Raw genomic sequence first — 8,636 nt, forward strand, 5'->3', positions numbered from 1 at the left:
TACAATTATGGGCTTCAAAGTTTCTTTCCCTGGTGTCCTTGGACATTAAATCGTGAAAAATTCTCCAGTATTGATATATTTTATTCTACCTGATGGACCATTCTAATAATTACAATAGATGATATGTGTGTTTTTGAAGAGTTCAGTTAAGCTACTTTATGATATTGCTGCAGTGGCATTTATTTTCTGTACCTAGGAGCCTTGAAGTGGGTTCCTTCTCCTGCAATTTCAGCACTAGACAGCATCTGACAGTCACAGTTAAATGTACCTTCTTCACCTGACTTCCTGGGAGCAGCTGAGAGCTGCTTCCTTGCAACCCAGGCTTTCACCATGCATGGCCATTAAATAAGATATCTGCACACCTTAGCAAGACCTAGGGTTTTTTTGGTTTATTTGGAATGATCTCAACTTAGCTTGAGAAACCCAAAGTCCTCTGCACATGAACCTGTATAAAATCACATATCCTAGGAACTCATACAGTCTCCCAGATGAGTGATCTGGCTTCATCCTCACGTGTAGCTGTTTCAGGTCCGCTGCGTACTTCTCGAGGGAATAAAGTTGTCTGTTTCAATTCGTCTGGTGGCCTTTTATATAACTGGTGCTCACTATCCAGTATGAGAGTGCTCTGCTAACAAATGCAAATTTTACTTTATTTTTTAAAATATTTATTTATTTTTAGACAGAAGGGAATGAGGGAGTAAGAGAGGGAGAGAAACATGAATGTGTGGTTGCCTCTCACATGGCCACACTGGGGACCTGTGCCACAACCTACACATGTGTCCTGACTGGGAAGTGAAGCGGCCACCCTTTGATTCACAGCCCATGCTCCACCCACTGAGCTACACCAGCAAGGCAAATGCTAATTTCTTAAAGTGGAGACGACTGTTCTTGAACAACACTAAAATAATGTTTGTAAGTGCAAACAAGTATAATTTCAGAGTTCTGATTAATATTTTTTAATTACTATGATAAAGTTTATTTCTTTAAATGTATTTACTTTTATTCAGTTACAATTGTCTGCATTTTCTCCCCGTCCCTCCACCCCACCACAGCCAGTCCCACCTCCCACCCCAACTTCCATCCTCCCCCTCGATTTTGTGCTTGTGTCCTTTATAGTAGCTCCTATAGACCCCTCTCCCCACTGTCCCCGCCCTGCTCCCCACTGACTATTGTTACAATGTTCTTAATTTCAATGTCTCTGGTTATATTTTGTTTGCTTTTTTGTTTGTTAATCATGTTCCAGTTAAGATGTGGAGAATAGAGTTTATTTTTTATGGATTCATATTATCATGCAATAAATCTGGACTATTCTATGCTGACACCATTTGACAGGACACAGGAATCAAAGAGGTTAGATCTGGATTTAATTTTACATTCTAGATGTGTAGTACTGACATCTGGTTGCTTACGGAATACTCATTATCTCCATTATTAAAAATGAAATGGTTCATTTTTTTTTTCATTTTTGATTGTGTTGTTTTTCAAGTACAGTTGCTGTATTTCTCCCCCACCACTCCCCCCACTCCAGTCATCCCCATCTCCCTCCTGTGATTCCACCCCCACTTTGCTTTTCTGTATGTGTCCTTTATAGTTGTTCCTGCAAACTCTTCTCCCCTTTCCCCCCATTATCCCCTCCTACCTCCCCTCTGGTTATTCTCATGTTGTTCTCAATTTCCAAGTCTCTAAGTTGTGTTCCATCAGGTAGGACAAGGTTAATCTTTATTTTGGTCACCTCCCTGTGTTTGTTTCTATATATAGGGTAGAGCTGCTATGTTGCTTGGCCTTTGTAGAGTGGACATATGTAGTGAGTGTCCTACAGAATCCACTGGCACAGGCTCCCTGTTCACCGGAGTTGGGTGCTCCAGTGGTGCCCTCCTTTCCATTGCGGGCAGTGTACACACTCCCATTGTAACTTAGCCTTGCTTTCTTTTGTACTTTAGTGGGATGGTTTTGAAACTGGACCAGTTGACTATGAGGACTGGCAGCAACAACCAACCTCCAATCCAAGCAGTGTGGTGCATCATTTGTTAGGGGTCAATCCCTCAGGCTGGACTTACTTCATTGTGACTCTGGTTACCACTGAGGCTGCTTCTTCAGTTTGTTTCTTGTGGAGGCTGTTGGGTACTACTTCGACATGAAATGATGCTGCTTGCCAGATGTCCATAACAGCTTTGTGATGTTTACCTGTCCAGCCACTTCTGCCCTGCCAGGTGACTTGGTATAACATACAAAGGGCCTTCAGGTGGATGCCACTTTAGATTGTCTTAGAGGTGCCCAGGAGAAGTCAAGCTGTGAAAAATGGCCTGCTGGTGATGGCATCAAGCCAAAGGCCACATACCAGGTGTTGCAGAATATGCAAAAGTCACATGGCATATTTGATAGATATTAGGAAAGTCTGAAGCAGGATCTGATACAGGTCAGATATGTGGAAAAGCTACTGGAAAGAGATTGGGTGGGCCTGTGGTTTTGTTGGGGCAAATATCAGGGAATCAGCAGAGCAGAGCTAAGAGCTGTAGCCAGGTGGTAGGGGACTCAGGTGTGTTGGCTACCCTACTGAGTCTTCTGGAGGTGGTGGGTGATCTTGAGGAAAAGAAACAATTACTTCTCACAGCACACCTGTCTGAGAAAGTATCCCCTCCAGCTCCCACCATCATGCCAGACCATTCATTTCCTCTCTGCATCTCCAATTGCTGCCACAATGCCGAAGCTGAGAATGACTGAGTCCATGTAAGTCTGTTCTCAGGCCCTTTAATGGGAACACATGGGACTCCCGGTACCTGCTGTGTCCCTCCACCAAACCCTCGCTGGTTTCTACAGCCAGAGTTTATGGGTACTTGTCTTCCCACCAGTGCATGTGGGGCAGGAGATTCTGGTGTCACGCTGGGATCCCTCACACTTTATCGGGAACTTCTGTAGCCAAGTTATGTCTCCCAGTTTTTAACCGCCACACAACATTGGGCATGTGGGACCGACAATTTTCATATCCTTCCGCCTTCCACCCATTTCTATGTGCCTTTTTGTATGCTTATTTGTTTGCAATATAGGCGTACACTTTATAATTTTCAGTATATCTTAGGTTTCCTGTTTTAATGAATAAAATTTAACCATGACTTATAACGCTTCATGGATAATGTTCACTCTACCAAGACAGTTTCTATTACATTTTTATTAATTTTTATTGATTGATTGGTTTTATAGAAGAGGAAGGAACAGAGATAGAAAGATACAAGCTTTAGCATTTCAATTATTATTTTCGGGGGAGTTTCAGGTTTTATTCTCTTTAAAAATTTTTTCTTGTTCAATTACAGTTGTACACCTCAATATTTCATTATTGTTCTATTACACTTTTCCAATGTTTCCCCCATTTCTATACTCCAATGTTCCCCATCCCAACTGCACAGTCAATCCGCACCCTACTCCATGTCCTTGGGTCTCTCGTACATGTTCCTTCACCAGTTATTTCCCCTTCTTTTCACCCTTAATGCCCTCCCCTTCTCCATTGGTTGCTCTCAGTCTTTTCCTTCTTCCCATGCCTCTCGCTCTGTTTTCCTCTTTTGTCTGTTTTCTTCCTTAGGTTCCTCTTATAGGTGAGTTCATATGGTATTTGTGTTTCACTACCTGGGTTATTTCACTTAGAATAACAGAAATAATAAAACACTTGTTCTGAGCTTGGAGAAGTCATGAAAATTACTTTGGGAGTAATACACAATGGGATCGTATTTTTCTGTTTACTAAAGTAGAAATATCATACATTCCCACCTAAAACTTTTTAGTATTAATTTCCACTTGTAGTCACCATAGTGGAAGTAATGGTAAAACATCCAGTGCTTGGTTTGCGTATTGAAACTGAGGAGCCCATACACCAGAGGGTTAGATACTACCTTTAAAAATGAGGCCACTGTGGAAATTAGTATGGAATTTCCTCAGAAAACTGAAAATGGAACTGCCCTTTGACCCAGCAATTCCTCTGCTGGGATTATACCCTAAGAACCCTGAAACACCAATCCAAAAGAACCTATGCACCCCAATGTTCCTAAATTTTAAAACAACTTTTAAGGGAGAACAGGCTGCACATCCATAGATAGTCAAACACATGGCTTCTGAGAATAGAGTATGATGAGAGTTTAGAGGTGTAAAGATTTGTCCAGGGTGGGCCTGGGGTGCTGTGACCTGCTGCAGGTATGACGCTTCAGCTGGTGTCAGACTATGAAACCCAGGAACTGCATTTCCAGTTTCTCTCCATGGTCAGAAGAGGTTGCAGATGTAGCAGGACTTTAAAGGTATGAACGGCCAGGCGTTCACAAATGGACTCAGACTTCTTCCTAAGACTCTGATGAATGTTTACTCTTGAAACTGCTGGTTTCTTGGATAGAAAGACCGTGATTTTCATCCTTCAGATACTTCATTTCAGTATCTTTTTTGTGGGGAATGCCCATATGGGTTCTACTGTAGGACATAGTTGTTGAAAATGTTAGTAAAATATGTGTATGAATTGCATAGTGTAATTTTCCACCACTCGAAGGAAAAATAATGCTCTGTCATGTTTCTTAGGCTAGAAACATAAGGCACAATTTTACTCAATGAGAAAATTGCCAAGGAATGAAAGATGTTGATTTCAAGCTTAGATAGGCCCTGGCTGGTGTACTTCAATAGATTGAGTACTGGCCTGCAAACCAAAGGGTCACAACTTTCACTCTGAGTCAGGGCACGTGTGTGGGCTGCAGGCCCAATCCCCTGCCGGGGAGGCTGGAGGCACAACTAGACATTGAAGTTTCAATCCCTGTCTTTCTTCCACGAATTCCCCTAAAATGATAAACAAAATCTTTTCAAAAAATATATTAAAGATAATTTGGACAGGAAGCAATATGTGTCATGGTTCATGTAGAACTGTATTAAAATATTTTTTAATATTTTTTATTTAATGCATTTTTATAGCATTTTGTCCTTGGAAATGGAAAGGTACATACAACAAAGAGACAAAGTAAGTGCTCTATAGATAAGAAGAAAAAGAGTTGCTGTAGGATCGGGTTTACTGAAAGAAGTGGAATGTCACAGGTTCTCAAAGGAAGACTGTTTGTGTGTCACTTGAGTATGCTCAGGTGCTATAGAATCAAGTATGGGTAGATCAAGTAGCACACAGTAAAGTAAAAGTAAATAGAGTGATGAAGAAAACCTAACTATGGTATATTTACACAATGGAATTCTATGCAGCAGAAAGAAGGAGCTTATACCCTTTACAACAGCATGGATGGAACTGGAGAGCATTATGTTAAGTGAAATAAGCCAGACGGTGAGGGACAAATACCATATGATCTCACCTTTAAGTGGAACATAAGCAATAGAAGAAAAAAGCAGACAAAATATAACCAGAGCCATTGAAGTTAAGAAAAATCTAACAATGGACAGGGGGAAGTGGGGAGGGGACAGTGAGGAGAGGGGATTACAGGAACTACTATAAAGGACACATGGACCAAATCAAGGGGGAGGGTGGAAGTGGGGGATGGAGGGGGGTTCAGCTGTGGTGGGGTGGAGGAATGGGGAGAAAAGGCACACAACTGTAATTGAATAACAATAAAAAATTAAAAAAACATATCTCAGGATTTCGGGTGTGTTTCTAAAGAAGGAGACAATCTCCATTGCAAAATGTCTGTGGCTATTGGGCCATTTCCTCCCTACTGATATGCATATTCAGAGCCAGCATATTTACCAGAAAAAGTGAGGTTTGCAGTGCTGTTACCATGGCTACTGAAACCTGATGTCCTCCACCTATAATTTATTCCCATCAGCCCCCCCAAATCGTTTTGTCTTATAGGTGATTTTAACTTTTCCATTGCATTTAACACCATATTTCAATAGTCCTCACTTCAAAAATGAAGGAACTGATTTGCAGGCGGGACTTCAAGAATTGAACTATGACTCATCCCTGACTCCTAAACTGAACATTAAGGAATAATTTGAGAATCTACTTGAAGTTAAAACAGAAAACCCTGGCACACTCTAAATGAAGGACATGGCCCTCAGGCCCTTTGAAATAAGAGTCCAGTTAATTTCAATGCCTCCAGTGAAATTCCACATTATAAATACAATCTATTAGTGATGGGAAACTATACTTGTTCTTCCAGGGAGAACTGAGAGGCAATAGGACCCTGGAATAAACCTAAAAATCCATTCAGGAATTGCTAAAAATGGTGAGTGTAGGTAAAAAAAAAAAAAGGGGGAGCACTCTTGTTCCACACAAAGTGCTGTTTTGCAACATATATGCTGTGTGTTGTTTACAGTTGCACAAAGTTGTATCAGAACATTCACTATAACCTCATAAACTTACAATACCCATTGAAAGTATGAATATTCATTAGTAGAAAGGAGCTGGACAAAGCTGTTTACTTCAGGATGAAGGCATAGTTCATAGTGCAACTGATTAGGTTCAATCAGGAACAAGGAAACAGAAGGGCTAGATATTTATTCTCAGCACAACTGAAGTCAAGAAAAGGATCATTCCTTCCTCTGGCCCCCAGAAATAGGTCCAGGAACTACATTCTGTCCGGAAAAACTGCACATTTGTTGTGGTCCTGAGTACTACGGATACCAACTTTTTCTACTGAGTGGGAACAATATTGAGGTATTATTGTTGTGTTTGCGCACAACGTGTTATGTGAGGAGGACCCTATGAAGGGTTTTGAACCAGATGAGTCTCACAGAAGGTTTCTATACATTTGTCAGGGTAGTCATACATAGAAAGAACTTTCAAAAAAAACCCTTTCCATCACTGGAATTCATGTAATATTTATCAAGAATTGCTGGGGACCGAGACAATGTTTGGTCTTGCTATAGCACTATGTGCATATATAAAGGATGTGTATTTTTCTTTTGATAAGCAGAGTGTTGTATGGAGAAAAATCGCAGTTTTCCTCTGCTATTGTGGAGAAACATTCCTAGTGTTTTTTCTCCTCAATGACCCATTTGGACAAATATTATCCCACCCACCATCACAGTAAAATCTGACACGCTTGGTTCACCAAATTGTGGGATTTCCCACCACACTCATCAATTCCCTTGGACACCAGCTGGGAATCAATGTATACGGTAACATTGAACTGAGACTCATGAAGTACTAATCTACACTGAATATAAATGTAAAAGAAAAATTACAAATATAAAGTATCAAACAAGCACCTGAAATTTTAGTATAGAAGTTTCATAATAATTTTTGACAGAAATTCATAAAGTTTCTAATTATGTTAAAGCCGTACAAAATGGTTCCTAAGTCAAATGGGGTGATCTCCTAGGTGAGGAATATCACTAAGGAGAAATATGCAGAAAGGAGTCCTGGCCTCAACCCGAAGACCTCTTCACAGCTCCGCCAGGCACCTCTTCCCCACCGTGAGGCCTGTATTCAGACCCCGCCCAACACCGGAAGTGCTCTGCTCATACTCCGACCCCTGCCTCCTTGGAGAAAGTGCGCATGTGCACTTCGTGAGACTCCCGGAAGTAATGGTCGAACCGTGCTGGTCTTGTAAATCTTCCTGGTTTGGGTGTATGCGGTTCGCTACTAAATCTCTTAGTTCACATTCCTCTGCAGGAGAAACCGTACCGTCGCTAGTGTAATTGAAATAGTTTTCAGTCTAGAATACAGGTGAGACGCCCCCACACCCTGATCAGTTGGCTGGCGCGCGGAGGGGCATTTTCGCAGAAACTCTGAGGCCCTTCCGCCCGAGGTTTGTCCACCTTTCTTTTGTGGATTTTCTCTTGAGAGAGGTGGCCTGGGCAGCCGGGCCAGCCCTCACCATTTCAAGTCATAAGTCAGGTAGAGCAAACAATCTGTGTGCCTGATGGTTCGAGGCCCATGGAGCGCGAATTTCTCCCCAGGGTGCAGATGTTTGGAAGCTCCTTTAATATCTTTCCTGTTGAATAAGATGCACTTCCGACAGAGAGAGAGCTTGTGAAGAGAGGAGTTGTGGCAGCGAGTGCAGGGGCAGCAAGCAGATTACAGATGCCAAGAAGGGCTTTCGACCCAACGCGTTCAAAACTATGCGTTCCGCATAGTTTTTTAGGGCTAAACTGTACCCCTTCGGGATGTTATTAGATCAGGTGAGGAGATCTAAGAGGTGGCATCACCTGTGTGCTCCCCCACATAGTTAGTCAACTTCTCCAGTGGGGCATCATTATTGAATGAAGTGCCTGGGTGATGCTCAGGTGAACCCATTGATTAGCAGGAGGGTTCTGGAATGCATGTGTGAGGGTGGGGAGCAGGCTTTGTTCAGGGGACATAAGGCATGCTAGGACATAAGGGAATCCCAGAACATAAGGGAATGCTCTGTTGCATATGGGTTTCAGGAGAGCAACACACGTTCTTATTGCTGTAGCAGTCTGTGGACATCTGTGGGAGGAGAGAGCACGTGAAGACAGAAAACAATCTCAGTGAGGTGTCCATGTAGCAGCTCCTTGTCGTGCCTCCCGGTGACTATGGAAAGGGGAGGGTGGGCTTTTCACTGTTTCCAGCTCCGTCTGGAGGGATTGTGGTGGGATTAGACAAAAGGTCTGTGCCATTGAAGACACCCTCTCAAAGTGCAAACTTGATTCCTCAGTATATGATCGCCTGAGAAAAGAATCTAGAGGAGGAGCAGGACCAGGAGGAC

This window comes from Desmodus rotundus, unplaced genomic scaffold (assembly GCF_022682495.2).
Source record: "Desmodus rotundus isolate HL8 unplaced genomic scaffold, HLdesRot8A.1 manual_scaffold_57, whole genome shotgun sequence".
In the NCBI taxonomy this organism is placed as follows: domain Eukaryota; kingdom Metazoa; phylum Chordata; class Mammalia; order Chiroptera; family Phyllostomidae; genus Desmodus; species Desmodus rotundus.